Source organism: Suncus etruscus, chromosome 15 (genome assembly GCF_024139225.1).
Source record: "Suncus etruscus isolate mSunEtr1 chromosome 15, mSunEtr1.pri.cur, whole genome shotgun sequence".
NCBI classification, from domain to species: Eukaryota; Metazoa; Chordata; class Mammalia; order Eulipotyphla; family Soricidae; genus Suncus; species Suncus etruscus.
Window position 1 is genome coordinate 71,069,435 of NC_064862.1, and position 24,040 is coordinate 71,093,474.

Below are 24,040 nucleotides of genomic sequence, written 5' to 3' on the forward strand. Positions count from 1 at the left end.
ATAATATTTCTTATACAAACAGGAGAAAATTAGATCATCATTAAAAGAGCCTGATGACATTGGTTGAATGGCAAGTTTCCAGAGAAAATCAAATGAGTATCCTTATTTAATTGATATTATAAAGCAATTAGAGAATTTCATTTGCAAATGCTATTCATAAAAACCTGCACAGTGAGAACACATTTCTGTATTTTTAGAATCCCTTGCATTTCCTGGTTTTCAGAAAACCTTTTGGAAAAAAAAAGTAGAAAAGAATGTTTTTAATTTCATGCAGCTTGACTCTCTTGACATGGATGTTGAAGATACTTGCATTGAAAACTGTTCAGTAGGTTTGAGTTAGAGGACCTAAGCCCTTCCCTTTTACAATTTGTTCTCTCTCTCTCCTGCTCTCTGTCTCTCTCTCTCTCTCTCTCTCTCTCTCTCTCTTTCTCTCTCTCTGTCTCTTTTGCCTAACATTTAAAAACATTTCTTCCTTTTTTGTTTTTTTGGGCCACACAACACAAGCAGCACTCAGGGGTTACTTCTGACTTTGTGCTCAAAAGTCACTCCTGGCAGGCTCGGGGACCATATGGGATGCCAAAGATTGCGAACCCAGGTCCATTGTGCTACATGCAAGACAAACGCCCTACTGCTGTGCTATTGCTCCGGCTCCTAAAAACATTTCTTGATGACAATGATGATGTTTATTTATTAGGTCCACCCCCTGCAGTGTTCAGAAGATGGATCTGGTTTATTGGTGCTGGAGTTCATGTAGTACTGAGGATAGAGTATGAGGCTTCTGTATGCAGACCTTGTACACCATCTCCCTAGATCCTCCCTGAATTATCTTTGGCTCTTCTTCTTGCTCCTTTTCTTTTGGTTAGAATGATACCTACAGATTCCAGTTCTTTTTTCTTATCACTTACTGTTTTCAAAAAAAAAAAAGATTGTATTTGGGGACCAAAGCATAGTACAGAAGTAAAATTCTTGCCTTGCACATGGTTATCTCTGATTTGATCCCCGGTACTGCATAGAATACCCCTGTACCCTGCCAGGAGTGATCCTGAGCACAGAATCAGGAATAAATCCTAAATACTTCTAGGCATGGTCCCTAAACAAAAAAAATAAAGAGAAACAGAAAGAAAAATATGTAAACAAAAGATTTGCTTCTGAGTTCAGAATGAAACACCAATTTTATTTATTTATATCAAAGCCTCAACAGAGCCTGGAAGTTCTGGTATTGTTCAGCCTTCACTTTTATCTTTTGAGTTCATTGTCCTGCTGTCATCGGAATTGGCATTGGCATTGCTCAGCCCAGCCTGTCCTATAATCAAGGTCCAACCTGGAGGCTTAAAGGGCAACCCAGTGAACTTTGGCATGGGAGTCATGGTATCACAATCAGCCACACTGATGACACATTTGAAGGTTTGGTAATGTGGGGTCACAACTCTCCCCTGTTGCCCTGTTCTCCTTACTTTGGTTCCTGCAAGCATTAGGAATAGTGTGAGAAAAACAAATACCTGATGATCTCTGAGTCAGGATCTGTAGAGGGGATGGGGATTTAGGGAGACTAGACCAGCATTCCAGGTAACAAGGGTATGCATGGGTGTGTATGTACACAGTTTGAGAATGACACTCTTCCCATTCCTAATTCCAGGAAGCATGTATGCTCATAATTTTTCCTTTATTCTGGAACACACAAGGCATATTCTCACAATTTCCCTATTACAATGGAGACTCCAGTGCACAAAGTTTCAACCAGTAGCCCAAAGCTACACAGCTAGACCCTGAAGCACCAGAGAGTCAGGCCTGGACCTTTAGTTCAGAGAACTTGCCTTAATAGCTCTGCTGGACTCCTCTAATGCCCAGACTCTGCCTTTGAGTTAACTTTTCCCAGAGTTGATCCTGATGCTCCCAATAGCTGACTGGTTCCCCATGTGCAAAACACTTCAGGTATGTCACCTATTCGATTTTCCTGAGTGGCAGAGTAGTGTTCTATTGTATATATGTACCATAGTTTATTTAGTCATCTATTCATGGATATTTGGGTTTTTCTCATTTTTTTGTCTATTGTATATAGTGCTGCAATGAATATACAAGTGCAGTTGTCTTTTCTGAATTATGCTTTTGAGTTCTTGAGCAATAGTCCCAATTCCTAGTTTTTTATTTGGAAAAATATCCATATTGTCTTCCAAATGGGCTAGAATAGTCAATAATTCCACCAGCAATAAATGAGGGTCCCTGTCACTTCACATCCTCGCCAACACTGGTTGTTATTGTTTCTTTTGGTGAATGGCATTCTTGTGTGGGATTATATCTCATTGTTTTGATTTACATTTCCCTGAAGATTAATAATATAGAGCATTTTTTTTAAAATATGCTTTCCTTTTGTATTTTTCCTTTGAGAAAGTTTCTTTTCTCCTCTCCATTTTTTTTTTTTTTGGATAAAATCAAAAGATTTTTACCAGTGCTTTATATATCTTGGATATTAACACATTGTCAGATGAGTGTTGGGTGAATAATTTCTTTTTTTTTTTTTTTTTTTTTTTTTTTTTTTCTGTTCTACTCATCATTGATGCCCCCCACTCTCTAATACATAGTAATCAGATGAATAGTGAACTTTATTTTTTTTTTTTTGAATTAATTTTGTTTTTTATTTTTTTTTTATTTTTTTTATTTTTTTTTTTATTTTTTTTTTTATTTAAACACCTTGATTACATACATGATTGTGTTTGGGTTTCAGTCATAAAAGGAACACCACCCATCACCAGTGCAACATTCCCATCACCCAAGTCCCAAATCACCCTCCTCCCCACCCAACCCCCGCCTGTACCCTAAACAGGCTCTACATTTCCCTCATACATTCTCAATATTAGGACAGTTCAAAATGTAGTTATTTCTCTAACTAAACTCATCACTCTTTGTGGTGAGCTTCCTGAGGTGAGCTGGAACTTCCAGCTCTTTTTTCTTTTGTGTCTGAAAATTATTATTACAAGGGTGTCTTTCATTTTTCTTAAAACCCATAGATGAGTGAGACCATTCTGCGTTTTTCTCTCTCTCTCTGACTTATTTCACTCAGCATAATAGATTCCATGTACATCCATGTATAGGAAAATTTCATGACTTCATCTCTCCTGACAGCTGCATAATATTCCATTGTGTATATGTACCACAGTTTCTTTAGCCATTCATCTGTTGAAGGGCATCTTGGTTGTTTCCAGAGTCTTGCTATGGTAAATAGAGCTGCAATGAATATAGGTGTAAGGAAGGGGTTTTTGTATTGTATTTTTGTGTTCCTAGGGTATATTCCTAGGAGTGGTATAGCTGGATCGTATGGGAGCTCGATTTCCAGTTTTTGGAGGAATCTCCATATCGCTTTCCATAAAGGTTGAACTAGACAGCATTCCCACCAGCAGTGGATAAGAGTTCCTTTCTCTCCACATCCCCGCCAACACTGTTTATTCTCATTCTTTGTGATGTGTGCCATTCTCTGGGGTGTGAGGTGGTATCTCATCGTTGTTTTGATTTGCATCTCCCTGATGATTAGTGATGTGGAACATTTTTTCATGTGTCTTTTGGCCATGCGTATTTCTTCTTTGTCAAAGTGTCTGTTCATTTCTTCTCCCCATTTTTTGATGGGGTTAGATGTTTTTTTCTTGTAAAGTTCTGTCAGTGCCTTGTATATTTTGGAGATTAGCCCCTTATCTGATGGGTATTGGGTGAATAGTTTCTCCCACTCAGTGGGTGGCTCTTGTATCCTGGGCACTATTTCCTTTGAGGTGCAGAAGCTTCTCAGCTTAATATATTCCCATCTGTTAATCTCTGCTTTCACTTGCTTGGAGAGTGCAGTTTCCTCCTTGAAGATGCCTGTAATGTCCTGGAGTGTTTTGCCTATGTGCTGTTCTATATATCTTATGGTTTTGGGGCTGATATCGAGGTCTTTAATCCATTTGGATTTTACCTTTGTACATGATGTTAGCTGGGGGTCTAAGTTTAATTTTTTGCAAGTGGCTATCCAATTGTGCCAACACCACTTGTTGAAGAGGCTTTCCCTGCTCCATTTAGGATTTCCTGCTCCTTTATCAAAAATTAGATGGTTGTATCTCTGGGGACCATTTTCTGAGTATTCAAGCCTATTCCACTGATCTGAGGACCTATCCTTATTCCAATACCATGCTGTTTTGATAACTGTTGCTTTGTAGTACAGTTTAAAGTTGGGAAAAGTAATTCCTCCCATATTCTTTTTCCCAATGATTGCTTTAGCTATTCGAGGGTGTTTATTGTTCCAAATGAATTTCAAAAGTGTCTGATCCACTTCTTTGAAGAATGTCATGGGTATCTTTAGAGGGATGGCATTAAATCTGTATAATGCCTTGGGGAGTATTGACATTTTGATGATGTTAATCCTGCCAATCCATGAGCAGGGTATGTGTTTCCATTTCCGTGTGTCCTCTCTTATTTCTTGGAGCAGAGTTTTATAGTTTTCTTTGTATAGGTCCTTCACATATTTAGTCAAGTTGATTCCAAGATATTTGAGTTTGTGTGGTACTATTGTGAATGGGGTTGTTTTCTTAATGTCCATTTCTTCTTTATTACTGTTGGTGTATAGAAAGGCCATTGATTTTTGTGTGTTAATTTTGTAGCCTGCCACCTTGCTATATGAGTCTATTGTTTCTAGAAGCTTTTTGATAGAGTCTTTAGGGTTTTCTAAGTAGAGTATCATGTCATCTGCAAACAGTGAGAGCTTGACTTCTTCCTTTCCTATCTGGATTCCCTTGATATCCTTTTCTTGCCTAATCGCTATAGCAAGTACTTCCAGTGCTATGTTGAATAGGAGTGGTGAGAGAGGACAGCCTTGTCTTGTGCCAGAATTTAGAGGGAAGGCTTTCAGTTTTTCTCCATTGAGGATAATATTTGCCACTGGCTTGTGGTAGATGGCCTTCACTATATTGAGAAAGGTTCCCTCCATTCCCATCTTGCTGAGAGTTTTGATCAAGAATGGGTGTTGGACCTTATCAAATGCTTTCTCTGCATCTATTGATATGATCATGTGGTTTTTATTTTTCTTGTTATTGATGTTGTGTATTATGTTGATAGATTTACGGATGTTAAACCAGCCTTGCATTCCTGGGATGAAACCTACTTGATCGTAGTGGATGATCTTCTTAATGAGGCATTGAATCCTATTTGCCAGGATTTTGTTGAGGATCTTTGCATCTGCATTCATCAGTGATATTGGTCTGTAATTTTCTTTTTTGGTAGCGTCTCTGTCTGGTTTAGGTATCAAGGTGATGTTGGCTTCATAAAAGCTATTTGGAAGTGTTTCTGTTTGTTCAATTTCATGAAAGAGTCTTGCCAAGATTGGCAGTAGTTCCTCTTGGAAAGTTTGATAAAATTCATTAGTGAATCCATCTGGACCTGGGCTTTTGTTTTTCGGCAGACATTTGATTACTGTTTTAATTTCATCAATGGTGATGGGGGTGTTTAGATATGCTACATCCTCTTCCTTCAACCGTGGAAGATTATAAGAGTCCAAGAATTTATCCATTTCTTCCAGGTTCTCATTTTTAGTGGCGTAGAGTTTTTCAAAGTAGTTTCTGATTACCCTTTGAATCTCTGTCATATCAGTAGTGATCTCTCCTTTTTCATTCCTGATACGAGTTATCAAGTTTCTCTCTCTCTCTTTCTTTGTTAGGTTTGCCAGTGGTCTATCAATCTTGTTTATTTTTTCAAAGAACCAACTTCTGCTTTCGTTGATCTTTCGGATTGTTTTTTGAGTTTCCACTTCGTTGATTTCTGCTCTCAGCTTTGTTATTTCCTTCTGTCTTCCTGTTCTTGGGTCCTTTTGTTGAGCATTTTCTAGTTCTATTAGCTGTGTCATTAAGCTACTCAGGTAAGCTCCTTCTTCCTTCCTGATGTGTGCTTGCAAAGCTATAAATTTTCCTCTCAGTACTGCTTTTGCTGTGTCCCATAAGTTCTGAGAGTTTGTGTCTTTATTGTCATTTGTTTCCAGGAACCTTTTTATTTCCTCCTTGATTTCATCTCGGACCCACTGGTTATTGAGCATGAGGCTGTTTAACTTCCAGGTGTTAAAGTGTTTCTTCTGAGTCCCTTTGGAGTTCACAAATAATTTCAGAGCCTTGTGGTCAGCGAAGGTAGTCTGCAAAATTTCTATCCTCTTGATCTTATGGAGGTATGTTTTATGTGCCAGCATGTAGTCTATCCTGGAGAATGTCCCATGTACATTGGAGAAGAATGTGTATCCAGGTTTCTGGGGATGGAGTGTCCTATATATATCCACTAGGCCTCTTTCTTCCATTTCTCTCCTCAGGTCTAGTATATTCTTGTTGGGTTTCAGTCTGGTTGACCTGTCCAGTGTTGACAAAGCCGTGTTAAGGTCCCCCACAATTATTGTGTTGTTGTTGATATTATTTTTCAGATTTGTCAACAGCTGTATTAAATATTTTGCTGGCCCCTCATTCGGTGCATATATGTTTAGGAGAGTGAATTCTTCCTGCTCTACGTACCCCTTGATTAATATAAAATGTCCGTCTTTGTCCCTTACAACCTTCCTGAGTATAAAGTTTGCATTATCTGATATTAGTATGGCCACTCCAGCTTTTTTATGGGTGTTGTTTGCTTGGATAACTTTTCTCCAGCCTTTTATTTTGAGTCTATGTTTGTTCTGACTATTCAGGTGCGTTTCTTGTAGGCAGCAGAAGGTTGGATTGAGTTTTTTGATCCATTTAGCCACTCTGTGTCTCTTAACTGGTGCATTTAGTCCATTGACGTTGAGAGAAAGAATTGTCCTGGGATTTAACGCCATCTTTATTTCAAAATTTGGTGTGTCTTTTGGGTAGTCTTGTCTTAGATTAGGTCTTTCAGTTTTTCTCTTAAGACTGGTTTTGTGTCTGTGAAGTTTCTGAGCTGTTTTTTGTCTGTGAAACCATGTATTCTTCCATCAAACCGGAAAGTGAGTTTTGCTGGGTATAGTATTCTGGGTGAAGCATTCATTTCATTCAGTCTTGTCACAATATCCCACCACTGCTTTCTGGCATTGAGCGTTTCTGGTGACAGGTCTGCTGTAAATCTCAGGGAAGCTTGCTTGAACATGATTTCCCCTTTTGATCTTGCTGTTTTCAGAATTCTGTCTCTATCTGTGGGATTTGTCATTGTGACTAGGATGTGTCTTGGGGTGGTTTTTCTGGGGTCTCTTTTGGTTGGTACTCTTCGGGCATGCAGGATTTGATCACATATATTCTTTAGCTCTGGAAGTTTCTCTTTAATGATGTTCTTGACCATTGATTCTTCCTGGAAATTTTCTTCCTGGGTCTCTGGGACTCCAATGATTCTTAAGTTGTTTCTGTTGATCTTATCATAGACTTCTATTTTCGTCTGTTCCCATTCTTTGACTAATTTTTCCATTGTCTGCTCATTTGCTTTAAGTTTTTTGTCCAATCTCTCCTGCTGTATGGAATTGTTATGTATCTCATCTTCCACAGCACCAAGTCTATTCTCAGCTTCTGATACCCTGTCCCAGAGCTTATCCATTTTGTCATTCACTTCGTTTACTGAGTTTTTCAGGCCTGTTAGTTGACATGTTATTTCAGTTTGGAGTTTTGTCATTTCTGCCTTCATATTTTCTTGGTTCTTATTAGTGTTCTGTTCAACTCGATCCATGGTTTCTTGGAGTCTGTTGAGCACCTTCCATATTGCTAGTCTAAAGTCCTTATCTGAGAGGTTGATTAGTTGTTCAGTCATTATCTGGTCCTCAGAATTGTCATCTTCATTCTCTATGTCTGATGCTGGCCTGCGCTGTTTCCCCATTGTCACATTTGTATTGTGGGTTTTTCTACGTGTTGTAGTGGTATTCATTGTCTATATGATGTAGGCAGCACACTCCTCTGGCTCCTCCCTTTCTGGATGGGCTGACTTGCCTCTAAGGGAGGGGAGTCCTCCGTGGATGAAGCCTCACACTGGGTCAAATCTTAGGCCCGAGCATGTAACAGAGAAGACAGTCCAGAGAGAAATGTTTGCTTCTGTGATATAGCGCCGTTCTTAGTGTGATTTTTCCTTCTTGTTGCAATGGAGTTCTTTCCTTAGAAAGAGTGCACGGCCGCGTAGCGAAGCGGAGTGGCCGTGCTCCTCTGAGCCTCTTTTTGCCCCACTCGCAAGAGTTTCACGCAAGAGGACAGTAGACAGACATAGACAGGTCACACTCACAGTCTTTCACAGCTGAGCCCCACTGGGCCGGTGTACTTTCGCGGATTTTCCCCGCCTGGTGTCACACACAGGGAGCCAGCTTTTGCAAAGGATAGCCGGTTTTGGGTGAATAATTTCTCCCAGACTGTGGGCTTCTTTGTATTCTGGTCATTGATTCCTTTGAGGTACAGAAACTTCTTAATTTAATGCAGTCTTATTTGTTTTTATTTGCTTGCTTAGTGACATTTCATTCTTAAAGATGCCTGTAGCTTCAGTGTCATGGAGAGTTCTGCCTATTTTCCTCTGTAATTTGTGGACTTAGATCTGATATTGAACTTTTTAATTTATTTTGATGTGACTATTGTGCACAGCATCAGAAAGAGGTCTAAGTTTTTATTTATTCTGCATGAGGCTAACCAGTTTCCCTAACACCATTTGTTGAAGATGCTTTCCTTGCTTCACTTTTTTTTTTTTTTTTTTTTTTGCTTATCTATTGAAGATTAACTGACCATATATACCCGAGTATCTGGGTTTTCTATTCTATTCCATTGATTTGAGTGTCTGTCCTATTCCACTACTATGCTGTTTTAATTACAGTTTGAAGTTGGGGAAAGTAATGTATCTCATTTTGTTTTTCCAAAGGATTGTATTAGCAATTCAGGGGAATTAACTTCCATATAAATTTCAGAAGTATTTGATCTATTTCTTTGAAAAACTGTCATGAGTATTTTTATAGGGACTAGGTTGAGTTTGTATAACGCTTTGGGGAGTAATAAAACATTGACTATTTAATTCTCTCAATCCATGAGCAGGGGATGTATTTCCATTTCTTCATGTCATCATTTATTTCATTAAGCAGTGTTTTGTAGTTTTCTTTAACTGTCCTTATACCTCGTTTGTTAAGTTGATTCCTGGGTCCTTGGTTTTCTGAGGCACAATTCTGGATCATTTTTTAAAAAATATCTCTTTCTTCTATTACAGTATTTGCATATAGAAAAGATATGCACTTTGAATGTTAATTTTGTAGTTTAACACAACATTTGTAACCTGTCACTTTACTATGCAAATATATGTTTCTGGGAGCTTTTTTGTAGATTCTTTAGGGTTTTTATCTGCATTATTATTATCCATCTACAAATACCTATAATGTAACTTCTTCCTTTCTGATTTGGATGCTCTTAGTGTCTTTTTCTTACCTAATTGCTATGACAAGTGCTTTCAAATACTTTATTGAATTAAAGAGGTGAGAATGGGCAATCTTGTCTTGTACCTGATCTTACGAGGAATGATTTAAGTTTATCCCCATTGAGTATAAAATGTGGACTTGTGGTAAATGGTTTAGACTATATTGAGGTAAGCTCCTTCAATTCTAATTTTATTGAGTTGTTTTTTAATCATAAAAGAGTGTTGCAACTTGTCAAATGATTTATCTTCATCTATTGATGTGATCATATTATTTTTAATTTTTCTTCCATTGATAGTGTTTTACATTGATTGACTTATATATGTTAAGTATTCATTGCATATATGAGATCAGTCATACCTGGTCATAATATATGTCTTTTTATGAGTTGTTGGATTTGATTTATTAGTATTTTGTTGAGGATCTTTTTATTTATATCCATTAGTGATATTGATATGTAGTTCTCCTTTCGTCTCTTTTTTTCTTTCATCTGCGTTTGCCATTAAAGTAAATTTTGTTTTATAGAAACTGGGAGTGCTTCTGTTTCTTTGATTTTCTGAAAGAGTCTATAAAGGATTGGCAGTAGGTCGTCTTTAAAGGTTTAGAAGAACTCATTAGTAAATCCATTCGGGTCTGGGTTTTGTTTTGGGAAAGCCTTTTGATTACCATTTCAATTTTCTTGCTAGTGATAGTTCTATTTAGGTATTTTGAATAATCTTGGTTCAGACTTGGGAGGTTATGAATTAAATAATTTATCTATTTTCCTAGGTTATCTTGTTTCATGACATTAGATTTTCAAAGTAATCTTTGATGATGCTTTGAATCTCTGTGTATCTAATGGGATGTAGCGCATTTCATTTCTGATTAGATTAATTAGGGCTCTCTTTCTTTGCAAGTCTTACTGTTGGTTTATTGATTTTGTTTATTTTTTCTGTTCTTGATTTTATTCAGTTTTTGGAGTCCAATTCATTAACTTCTGCTTTTAAGTTTTTTTTTTTTCTTTCCTCCTTTTTTGGACACTTTTTGTTTGTCTTTTTCCAGTTTCTTGAGTTGTACTATTAGGTTCTTTATGTGGGCCCTATCTTCCTTCCAGATGAACAGTTGCATGATTATGAACTTTCCAGTTTATACCACTTTTTCTGTATCCATACGTTCTGGTAGCTTGTGTCCTCATGTTCATTTGTTTCCAAGAATCTTTTGAGTTACTGTTTGACCCACTGATTGCTTAGTAGTGAGCTGTTTAATTTACAACTATTATACAACTATTTGAGTTATTTTTCTTTCTTCTGGGTAACTTCTATTTTCAGAGACTCATGGTTTGAAAAGATAGTAGACTTCTAGCCTTTGTGAAGGTATGCTTTGTGTCCCAGCATGTGGTCGCTCATGGAGAATGTTCCATCTGCTTTGGAGAAGAATGTATTTTCTGCTTCTGGGGGATGAAGTCCCTCTATTTTATTTCTTCATTCAAATCCAGCATTTTCTTTCTGAATTTTAGTCTAGCTAATCTATCAAGTGGTAGTGAAGTGTTGAAATAAGATAAATTTGTTATAAATCTTATAAATGCTTTCAGTATTCTGAAATACTGCTTTCAGTATTCTCTATCTGTGGTTCTCATCATTCTAATTAGGATATGTTTTGAAGTATTTTTATTTGGACCTCTTTTAACTGATATCCTTTGGACCTATTGAGTCTATACATTCAGTCTCCAGACCTAGGAACTTTTCTGTAAAATGTCTTTGACTATTGCTTCCTCATCAGGGTTTCCTTTTTATCCTCGTGGACTCTTAATGTTGTCTCACTTGAATTCATCCTGGAGTTCTCTTGTCTGCCATTCATTTATTTTGAATTGTTTCCTCATCCTCTGCTTTTGTCTGGAAGTTTTCTGCATCTCATCATGCAGTTTACTGCTTTTGTCCTCAGCTGAGGCCTTCCAGTGAGGTTTTTTTTTTATTTAATCAATCAAATTCTTTAATTCTGAGGTATTTTGTTTGTATTTTTCTCATTTCTGCTCTCCGATCCTCATATGTTTTATTGGCTGTCCATTCCATTGTTGATTTGAGCTCCTTAAACATTTTCAACATTTCTTCTCTAAAGTTCCTATCAGATAGGTCTTATATGTTGAGTCTTCAGGGTTATTATCTTTGTTCACTAAGCATTGTAAAGTTCTATGTTGCTTTTTCCATTGTGACTTTTGCACCCTGGACATGTGTTTTATGTGTTGCTGTGTGAATAGGTAACGAGTGTTAGAATATCATTGATCCTTTCTGTTAGATATAAAGGAGTGAAGAAATGTTAACAGTTGTCTGTTTCATAGTGGATACTGACTTACGGACAAAAATAGTAAGGTTCTGAATTCAATTTTTTAGTTTTTTGCTCTTGATACTGTGAACCAAAAATCACTGTTTAATCAAATAGATCAATCTTTAATTTTAAGATAATTGATATATCTAATTTTTTTACTAGCTAAGTTGGCATGGTTATAATAGTATTATTTTATGTTCTGATGTACAGTTATTATGTCACCACTAAATTGCTCATGCATATCTACTGGATATTTTAAAATTTTTCATAAATGTAGTTATAGTTTTGGTCACATCGTTATAATACAGTGGACACTTATGCCTTGGGTGTAAAACTGTTGCTTTATTCTAATGTCACCAATTCTTTTTTGTTTTGTTTTGTTTTTTGTTTTATGGTTTTTGGGCCACACCCGGCAGTGCTCAGGGGTTACTCCTGGCTGTCTGCTCAGAAATAGCTCCTTGCAGGCACGGGGGACCATATGGGACACCGGGATTCGAACCAACCCTTTTGGTCCTGGATCGGCTGCTTGCAAGGCAAATGCCGCTGTGCTATCTCTCCGGGCCCTAATGTCACCAATTCTTAAGACATCTCATCACTATCTTTTCTTTCCTTCTAGACCACTTCTTCATTACCCCCACTTGCTACCTCCTACTTGGTATTTTCAGATCTGTGATCCAGTGTTTAGGGTTTCTTATCAATAAAAATGGCCTATTCCCTGTGTTCTTGGAGAAAGTAAGATACAGCAAATATTTGGAGAAAAGACTTGTCATATGAAATCACCCCCTTTGTATCCAGAGGGGCCCCTTCTGATCTTCTTGGCACTACTCTCCTATTCTTAGGTTTGACTAAATTCTCACTTGGTTCTGCTGACTCTCAGACTTAAAGCCACAGAAATTCTCCATATCATGTAGTAAAGTCTTTTCCTCTTACTAATCTTTGGTGTGATTTACTTTACTTGTCCAATCTGAAAAGGAACCAGCATGGTAAGGGAATGTTTCTTTGTACCCCAATATCTGAACTGGGTCCTCTATTTGCCATGAACATTTTGCTATCTCAGTTCTGCGGTTTGGCCCACTAATTGGCCCTCAAAGTTTAGTAGGACAGACTCTGTAGCAAGCACCTAGAGGAAAATCTTGATTATGCTGTGTGATATAGGGATTGCTATTAGCCAATTTGTGACTCAGTTTTCCTGAAGATAAGTTGTTATCATAAGCTTGTGTAATTTAGATCCTGAGATGGCTCCATTTTTGACTCGTCTTTCCAGTAAATGTCTCCCTTTATGGGAGACATTTATAGGCAAGGGAGAGCTGTTTAGCCCATTAAGGCAAGAAAATCCCACTTTCCATTAATTTCATGAGACAGAGCTGGAAAGAATGTCATGGAGGGGGAAACTGAGCAATTAGAAATAAATTTGAGCGTGTCATTATTAGGATAGGGACTATTTGCAGTTTGCAATCAAGAAGAGACATTCAACACTCAACTGCTTCCTGGGATAGCCTCAGGCCTATCTACTTCTGCTGTGTTGTAGCACCAAGCATTATGAAGAAAAAGCAATATCACCACTTAGAGATGGCTGGGCTTCTGAATGCCTACTCCTCTGATGGGTCTCTGGATACCTGTTCCTATGATGAAAGCACCACTTCAGCTCAGCCTGCAAACATGGGGTCACATGAGTCTACCAGGCTCTCAAGGTCAACTAACCCTGCCCATCCCTTTCCTCCTTCTGATCCATCTCCATTTGTTTGCTGTCCTTCACCATTTCCTCAAACCTTTGGTTCCTTATCTATCTTGAGCATTCCTGATCTTTCTCACATGTACAGAAGCCAAGCCCAGGCCCAGACACTAAGGATTAAAATGTACAGATGTTGGAGCTGGAGCTGGAGCTCAGTGAAGGGGCATTTGCCTTGCACGCAACTCACCCAAAATAGAGGTTTGCTTCCCCAACGTCATTTGATCCTCTGGCATCCCATATGGTCTCCCGAACCAGGAATGATTTCTGAGTGCATAGTCAGGAGTAACCCCTGAGGGTCCTAGGTGTGGCCCAACAAAACAAAACAACCAAGCAAAAACAATGTACAAATGTTGATGTGGCTCCTGTCCCTAGTCACCTGGTCCTTGACCTCTGCTTTTCTTTGGAAGGCAGAAGTGTCCTAAGTGTCCTTAGTGTCCTTAGAACAGCTGAGGTTGTACTACAGGCAGGTAGAAAGGGTAAGGGTGCCATACTGATGTATTTGGGGAAAATAATAAAAACCAAGGTATGATTGAAAAAAATTGCCTCATTACCACCTCTGAAGCTGCCTAGAAGCAGGAACTGGACCTGTATGAAATGCAAATATTGAGTTCTTTAGAGATGTAGATAATGAGGCAGCTCCTAGAAAAGAGTGGACCCCCCTCAAAAGGAAGAAGCTTCAGAGAAACAAAAAGCTGTGGTAATATGAAAAAGACCTTCAAGGTTCAAAGGACCTCCAAAGTTCAGGGCCTTTCCCAGTGGTGCCCTAGAAACAATCTGACCTCAATTGGGGGCATTTTGGGAGAAGCCCTATTATATGTCAGTCTAAAATGTATGGTCTCAGCTCTTCACACTAGAAAATTCCTGAGTCCTTTTTTTGAAATGTAGTGATGCATCCTCTGTCTCTCTGTCTTTCTCTTTCTCTGTCTCTGTCGCTCTCTCACACTCTCCTTCTGAAAATTCCTACTCAAACCTGAAATTCCTGCAAAGATGTCAGACTAATTTTTTTTCTTTCAATTCTAATTTATCACTCTGTCCAGAATCCATGACACCCCCAAAACTCAAGTGAAGACCAACTCCCATGCTTTGCAGATCAAATATATTTGAGGTGCAGCATGATGATCATCCCCTCAAACAGGAAGTAGGCAGCACATTCTGGACATTCCTTCCCTTATTTCCCACTTGACCCAAGCCACTATGCCACTTGCTGAGACAGTCCAGACTCAGGTGGCCTGCATCACAATTCATAAGTCACCCTGGAGTCCTGCTTTTGAGAACTCACTTCTCCCACCTGCATCAAGATCAGTCATCAGGGGATTCCTCCTGAAATCCTAGAACACACACATAGTGGGTGATCTAATGGGGCTGTTATTTACAGGAAGGCAAGCTCCTTCTTTTCCTGTGAAAATCAAAACCCTTTTTTTTTTTCTTCCATTCCTGGCCTTTACCCACCTCCCCTGTGTCCCCTGATCTCCCCAATCTCTCCCTAGACTGGTCTGAGCCTGCTGAGGAGCAGGAAGGCAAAGTGATTAAAAACTGCCTGGTGGTGGCCAGCAATCAGGTGTTCATTATCTCGTGTCACGGGAGTAGTGAAATGGAACATTCGCTGAGTTTAAGCACACAGAGAATTGTGCTTTAATATAATTATTTTTGAAAGATTCTTTATCAGAAAGGTTAATAAGAGCAATATAGGTTAATAACAGCACCAAGGAAGTCTCTAGTCTCTGATAATTGACCTTATTGATATGGAAAGTGCCCCTTGGCTCACCTTGGCGGGCGTGGCACTCCCCCCCTAGTCAATTATCTTATAATGACAACTGCCTCTTCAGGGCTGCTTCTCCCGCCTCCACTCCCTTCTACCCCTGCAATCATTGGAACCCGTGAATTTTTCTGCAGGTCCCTCTTCAGGAGGGCTGAACAAAAGCTGCAGCAGGAAAGCTGACATTCACTACTTGTCCTGGATCCTGGAACCCAGACAGGCTTTTCCAAACATTTTTATCTCATCTCCTTAGAGTTCCCTTACAAACTTGGATGACCCAGATTGGCCACATTTTACAGATAGAAACACAGAAGCAAGGGGAAGAAAAGTGACACATTCAAGGGTCATGGTGAGAAGTGTGTCCATGGTCTTTTGCTAGTTTCTCCCCCTCTTCAGCCCTATATCTTTAGACCTAGTACAAAAAACCATCTCACCCTATGCCACGCCACATTGCAGAGTGACTGTTAGCCTGGACGAAAGATATTAGCCCATCTCCTCTGACACCCCTGGGAACTGGCCTGCAGAAACTCAGAATCCCAAGACTCTGACCCATTAATGGTCTCCATAAATATGTGTTGATTTTCTGATCAGAGCATTCCTTGGGCCTTGGAACTATGACCTGCTGACCAGATGCTAGATGAGGGGGTCATTTCAGAGATGGGGTATGATGTTGACTCTCGCTTCTACTTTCTGAATAGCAAGCAAAGAGATAGCCATGTCTCACTCATGTCACAGGAAGCAGGAGTTATTTTTAACCAATAAAAATATTTCAGCATCAAAAGAGTGAGAAACTGCTGATGATCACCTCAGCAGGTGGGATGGACTGGCAGCCAAACTGCTCAAAAAAACAGGAAGGTTCCTTCCCCCTTTCTTGGCTTTTAAATGGGTGTGAACTCTCTGAGCCTCAGCTCCCTGTTATATGTTCATAGCATCCCCATGCTTATTGAATAGGGCATAGAAAGACAATAGAAAGAAAGATATAGACAGAGCCAGGCCAGTACATGTAACCTGCTGGGCTAGGTACCAGGCACACCTCCAAATGAGGGGTTGAAAAAGTGACTTCACCAAAATAAATGATTGAGTGCATCTTCATAGGCCTGGGTGGAGGTTAAATAAGGTAGTTATGCGGATACATTGGATTAAATAAAGGCTTCTATAATTGTTAAATAAATTAATTGATTTTGAGACATTTCCAATTTTTAGGTCTGAGAAATGCTCTAAGACCTCCCACTCCCACTACTTTTTTATTAAAATAACTTTTAGGCACAATGGATTCAAGAGTGTTGTAGGGAGGGAGGACTGGTATGGGTGTGGGTCTGTAGGGACAGGAGTGAGGTAGGGTCCCTGAAAAGATGAGTTTCTGGAATGGGCCAAAGGCCCTGGGTCAGGGAGGAGAGTGGGATTTTGGGAAGGAAAGGGGCTTTGTTTGCCCAGGGGCTTTTTAATGGGAAGTTGCTTCTAAGGATAAGAGGCTCAGTGTTCCTGAGGGGAGCACAGCCAGGATGCTGATTGCACCCACTTCTGGGCACTGGCCAAAGTGTGTGTGTGTGTGTGTGTGTGTGTGTGTGTGTGTGTGTGTGTGTGTGTATGTGTGTGTTGGGGTGGGGATGGGTCACTACTCACTCCTACTAACAATAACATATTCCAGCTCCGTTCAATGATACACTGAGACTAATTCCATCTAGTTGTCTGCTTTGGTTCAAATGCAGCATAATAGGATCCACACAATTGAGTCTATGTGTGTATTCGTGTTTATATGAGAGTATGTGTCGGGAAGCACATTGGGTCTTTGGGAGGGGAGAAAGATGCAATGGTGATGGATGTAGTGTTGAAAGCATGTGCATGAAAAACAATTATTAAGAGTATTATAAACCACAGAATTTCAAGAATTATTAAAGTAATAGAATGGAAGTAACATTAAAGTAATTAGGGTGGGAGAGAGATAGCATTTGGTCAGCTAGGGTTCAAACCCCACCATCTCCAAGCCTGCCAGGAGTAATTTCTGAGAGAAGAGCCAGGAATAACCTGAGTACAGCAGGGTCTGGCCCCCCAAAATAAAGTAAATAAATGAGACCTTGTCATGGAAATTGGGATCAAACAGGACTCAATGCTTTGGCCACAGGTCAGATAGTTTCTGTTCCATTGCGACTTTGAAACTGAAGGCCACATAATCTTGGAGGATAGAGTGGTTATCAGGAGGCATTTCTCAGATCCTCCTAAGTTCCCTTTCTCTAGTCTGAGAGGATAGGGAAGTGGAGTGGAGAATGTGTCTGTGAGTTTGCATTCATGGGGCTTCTCTGGCTCAGCAGACTCCTCATGGGCCACATCTCCACCACCACCCAGTATACCTCTTCTATGCACTGCTGTGTTTTACTTCTGCCTGGGTTCCACATGGCTCATTTGTTTGAAGATGTTCCTGTGATGGACTGTGTCATCAGAGAAGCATGCTCCTCTCATACTTTAGAGTGACAGTTGAGTGAATTCTCCATGTTCCTTCCTGAGGAGGTAGATCCCTGATTAGTGAAGCCAAAGGTCTGTATGTGGGAGAAAGGACGATGGTGACCCATATCACTGTGGCCTGCCTTCACACCATCCAACCCCATCACCTCTGTCTGTGTTGATACTGCAAGTTCTGGGGTGGAGAACACTACTAAAAGCATCAATTGGTGGGGCAGTGGCAATGGAAACCTGGGACATGATAAGCAAAGCCTTGGAGATGGTAAGGAAAACTAACCCAATTTGGATCCCCATAACTGCATCACAGCATATGGTCCCTAAAAAGCCCTGCTGGGAGTAATTCCAGGGGAGTGCAGAATTGGGAGTAAACTCTGAGCATGTGGCCCACAAACAACAAACGAACAAAAACATGCATAGATTTGGTCTCTCCCTCTGACTCCTAATAAAGTCTCTTTTAGGGATTTTAATGACATAAGCATCATTTGTTGTAACAGTTGGCCTTGATTCCTGACTCTGGATGCAAGAGCTTCATAGATTGTCATAGAGATTAGTGGTTGGATTTCTAGAGAGCTTTAGGAGAGGATACATTGCAAAGGGACTGGAAATTGAGCAATAGTGACCAATTATATAATCAACTATGCCTGCATAGTTCACAGAGTGTCAAGATTGGTAATTCATCAAGATTGAGGATGGTACCCCCTAGAAATGGCAGAGAAGTTATACACACACCCCCAATAGCAATCTATATGCTTCTTTCATTGACTGTCCCAATCTTACTTCCCTCATGGTCAGTCAATAGGAACATACACATTTTTTGAGACATGATAGTAAATGATAAAACCCAGAAGAGGATGCAGATAATTGTCAGCTTAGAGCCAAGCCTGTCAGAAACCAGGGAACCTAGAGGACATGTCTTATTAAAGAGATGGGGTACTTTTGTGGGACTGAATCCTTAATTTATGTGGTGTTTCTAACTCCAGGATTTTCCTGTTAGATTGCTAAGAGGAAATAAAACTCTACTTTTTATCAGCTAAGGCAAGAAAATTGCTTCTACTCTTACCCAGTACTACCCACCACTCAGTTCCCACTTCAGAGAGGGATCCCTAAACCATTCTAATTGCTATCATTCCTGAAGTCCTCCCCCAAATCTAGTACCTTCTTCTAGTTTATTGATTTGAATGCAAGCTCAGGACTCAAGAACAGTTTCTTACTCTTTTCCTTAAATTCTCTTTTTCTCATAGTGTTGTGTTCTTATCTAGATTATAAGTTACATCACGGGTCTCAAACTCGTGGCCCGCGGGCCATTTGTGGCCCTCCATACAACATTTTGTGGCCCATGGCCAGCCTTCAAATATCGCAGTATTTGCAATAAAAATCGCATTAGTAAGAAAAAAAATCACATTAAACATTCTCATACCCCGAGCAGTTCCGTTCGGGGTATGCAAATGTTTAATGCGATTTTTTTGCGATTGTTTTTTTAATAATGTGATTTTTATTGCGAATATTTGGTAAGCAAAATCCCTTATGCGGCTCTGCCTCACCCCGACTTTGCCTCCTGCGGCCCCCAGGTAAATTGAGTTTGAGACCCCTGAGTTACAAGATCCCAGAGATGTCCTTGTCAGCCCTGCAAGTTTTTTCCCCCAAATTTCAATTTTCCTGGGAACTGAACATCTACTAGGCTCTGACTTAACCTTTTCCCATTTTGGCCCTCACATTTCTCTACACAAGGAGACTACCACATCTGCGGCACGATGGAGGCTGATCTAAGTTTACTGTGCTAGTAAGTTCTTAAGTTCAAAATTAAAGCCATTATGTTCATACAGGGCCTCCTGCAGAAGTAACTGGCTCTGGCTATTTGGACATACATAATACCCTTTCCAAAATGTGTTATGAACTCCCTCTATTTTAGACAGGCTTGAGATGCAGAAATAATATGCAATTAATGTATAGACTATAAACTAGGAGAAGCGCTCATTAGCATGAGGGTAGTGAGCTCACCAATTGCTCCATTATAAAAAATTTATTAAAATGAAGTGTAAATAGCATATGATTAAGGAGAACAAGGTGCATTTCCTTCCCTTCCTTTTCTCTCCCCTATAGTCCCCTCTCTTTTCCTCTCTTCCTTTCTACACCCCTCCTCATCCCTTGCCTGCTCCCTCCTTTCCCTTATCTCCTTTCTATTTCCGGTCCCTTCCCTTCTCCCTTCTCCTCCCCCTCCACTCTCCTTTCCTTTCTTCTCCATGACTTATGGATCATACCTAGTGTTACTCCAGAGACCACATGTGGTTTATAAGTAGCAAACCAGATGCCTGCAAGGCAAGTGTCTTACCTCCTGTACTCTCTTTGCTCTTGTTTTCAAGAATTTACAAAATACTATTACTATTACAGCAAATGTCCCCATCCTAAACAAATTGTAAATCAGTTCCGCTGACCTAATTTTAAGAGATTTCTCAAAGGGCATGTTTCTGAGATTGGAGCAGCCTTATGGAGATCAAAATATCAGAAATCTCCCAAAAGATCAATCTGTTGTGTTCAGAGATGAGCTTTTTCTCACCAGAGGAAGAAAATAAGTTCTTACAAGCCATTTTTGGCTTGTAACAAGAAGTGATGAGAATTTCGTAATCCAGACATTTAGATATTAGAATTCTTGGTGACAACCAAGAGTTCTAATATTTGGAAAGTGCTTGCATCTATCTTTAGTGCACAAATATCAGAATACAAATGGATGAAATGGGCACTGACAATGGCAGCTTAGAGAAGCTAAAGCTGTTTCCAAACAAGGTGGTTGAACATAGAAAATAGAGTGGGATGTGTTGACCTAGAAAACTGCATGAGAGGAAAGTGGATGCTGAAGTGGAAGGCAAGCAATTGGGGACTAGAAAGACCCTGTTCTGCAGAGATTCCAGTGAACTTGCTCCCTGGTGTGTTAGTGGGTTGGACTCTCAGCCCTGCTCTGGGAATTCCGCACAACTCTGCAACTGACCTGGAGATACAGCTCCCTGGAGACTCTGGTTTCTACTTAGTTGTTGCAGGAAATCTGGAACATCAAATTGAAGCAGGCAGGGAAGCACCCCCCCCCTTTCCCCTTTCCATAACAAGAAGTTCTTGGGATATAATAAAAGTTCTTAGGATGTAATAAAACAGAGAAATGGGATTTGAAGGGAGTTACGTTGTCACTAGCCATAAGCTACTAAAAGCTTTACTGCCAGGATTCCTCTTGTACACTCAGTGACTGAGGCCTCATAAGACATTTTCCTGGTGCCTCTGCTGGCCCAGAGAAGGTTGAATCACTTCTGAGAGAGATTCCAGCAGGAACAAAGGCCAGGAAAGGGAAGTCAAAGAAGACCATCTACTGGCCTCAACCCTTCCCTTGGCACCATCCTAGCACAGACAGCAAGCCTCATGTGGGGCAGGTTAGAAAAACCCTATAAATCTCAATTTAGAACAAAGAAGGCATGCACATGCGTAGCCTGGGTACATGCTGCTTGGGCATACAGTGCCCAAATCTCTTTTCGAACATGTACTTTCATACTTTAACTCTGGGAGGTGAACTGGGGCTCTCCACCTTTGGAGAGGTGCACATTACTCTCTCTTCCTCTCCCTCCTCTTCTTCAAAATTTCTAAATAAAACCTGTTTTTATTTTACAGCTTGTCTCCTGAATTGAATTTTTGAGAGAAAGGTGACAAATGTGAAAGGCCTGGGTAAGAGCTAGGACTGACTTTCTTTTCTTGCAAAGAGCAAAACTCACAGTTTTAGTCCCCCCCAGTTGATTCCAGGGGTGGCAGAGATGGGTATAGAGAAAGTGGTAGATTCCCTTCTCGAGGTTGCCTCCTCTCTCCTCTCCATAAGTTATAGAAAATTCCTAACAGCATCAAAATTCTCAGGCTTCTGGTGTTTTCTGGGTTCATTATGATGCTTTGGGATGAGGTTCCAGAGAATCCAGAGGCAGACAGAAGTCAAGTGGAAAGTGAAAGTAATGTGAAATAAACTTGAAGATGCCAAGTTAAAGCACAAATGAGCAGAAGCATCATCGAGTTACTGGATTCTAGAACAAAAACTATAGAGATGTGATAAGAAAGAAGGATTTGGGGGGGGACCCCAACACTCAGATTTGCACTGTCAGGCACTGGGGTCAGGTCACTTGGAAGTCTCCTCCTGAGTCTGTCTGTGACCTAGGGACACAGAAATTTTAATAGTTGTCAACCTATTCCTTGTGATTCTGGATACTTTATAGCTATAAAATTCCATAATCAATGACATTGAAATCAGTAAGTTTTGAGACATTGTCCGGAGATCCATGGGCTCAACCTTTTCCTTTTGGTTCCAGCCCTGAGTATGGGAAAGATGAGCAAAATGCTATAGGCCTGCAGGACTTATTCACTTCATTGCTTTCCATGTGTATTTGGTTGTATGGGTGCCTTGAGATTTTTTTAAACATTAGCTACCTTCAAATCAAGTTGGGCACCTTATAAATCAAAATGATAAATGATTGATAAATAAACTGTCATTGCTACAATTAGATTTCCCATTACACTTGTATGCTATAATTTAAAATGTAATTTCCCTTGAAGCTCATAAAGGCACGGTAGTAATAGGGTGTCACAATGTATTAGGGGCATGTGTGAGTGTAGTGGCTAAGCTCATACCTTGATAAAGTATGTGATTGAGTTATAAGGTTTAATGCAGAAGAAGCACAAGTTCTGCTTGGGTTCAGGCACTGACACTTTGACATTCAAGAAGTGGAGTGTTTCCGCCAGAGAAACAGGATTTCAGAGGAAGGGAATCCTCCATATGGATAAAATAAATAAATAAATATTTAAAAGTTCGCATAAGGATAAGCACTTGAGTGTTGAAGAGCTCAGTTCCAACCATGCTTAGCTCCAACCAGCTGCATCATTTTATATGCGCCTGTGCCCCGCTGTCTCAAGAAGTATTTAATGTGGCTTGTGAACATTAAATATGTTTTCTACAACTGCTACCCCAACTGAGCAGGGAGAGGATTATACTATGAAAACTCAGATCTTTTGGAATGCAGTGCAGACAACTACACTTGGATCAAAATTCCTGTTGATTCTAAAAAAGGCAATTAATACAAGAGCTTATGATCCCTAGAGGTATAGCAATTTCCAGCCATGTTGGGGGGTCTTGGGGACCCCTCTTGGAATTTAATGAATTTGGGAGTGACCAGGGTTACTTCCACAAGCAGTATGGAGGATCAAGTCCTACTTTTGGAGGATCACATCCAGGATTTAATTCCTGCCTCACAATCAGTTATTTTTCCTGGCAGTGCTTAGGGAGCTATTGAATTGGGCCAGCTGAAGGCAAGACAAATGCCCTACCCTTTATACTACCTCTCTGGCCTCAGTTTATCATTTTAAAACAAATTATTTAAAGAAAAAAGATCAGTAACGTCTAATTCAGCCAAATAAGTGTAGCAAAAATGCCTTACTTAAACAAACATTTAGGCATATAGACTTGCTTAGAAAGAGATCTACTTGGTTTTGTTTTGTTTTGTTTAAGGGTCATACTCAGGCTTTATTTCTGGTTCTGCACTCAGAAATTACTCCTGGTAGGCTGAGGGGACCATATGTGATGCTGGGGATCAAATCTGGTAGGCCAGCAAACGGCCTCTCTGATGCACTATTGCTCAGCCCCATTATAAACAAAAGAACAAATTGAAACAACTTGTGGTTGCCCTTATCAGTGAGGATCATAGATGATGGTAATTATTTATTTATTTTTGGTTTTTGGGTCACACCCGGCAGCTCTCAGGGATTACTCCTGGCTCTATGCTCTGAAATCGCTCCTGGCAAGCTCGGGGGACCATATGGGATGTCGGGATTCGAACCACCAACCTTCTGCATGCAAGGCAAACACCTTACCTCCATGCTATCTTTCCAGCCCCTGATAATTAATTTTTAAACCAGAGACCAAGTCCATCTTCTGGGTCCTGAGACACCTTCCCTGAATTTCATCACAAGGACCCTGTGGCTCATTCACAAATCTCCATGGCTGTGTTTCTCAGGCAGTGCTAGAGCCAGACTCTGTTCACTTCATCCACTCTGGAAAACCAGAACCATCTCTATAGAGGTTTGAAGAAGGAGTAGGGTTGCCAGCATTCCACACACCCTCTCAGTCCCAGCTTCCGCCTCTACTCCTGGCTTATTAGAGCCATTGTGCTGCAGCCTCCTCAGTGAAAGTCTGCCCAGTGTGAGGGAATGAATGTCCCCAGCCCAGTGTTCAATCAGAGCCCCATGAGCGCTCACATAGCGCCTCTGACCTGCAGTGGGAGAACGACCCCAGATCATTACTAGTGCAGCCAAGTGTGGCTGGGAGGCTCTGGTCGGTGTCAGAAACTCTGGCACCCGTTTATAATTCCTCATGTATCTCTTTCCTTGTCCCCAAATTGGCCATCAAGTGGCTCAATTG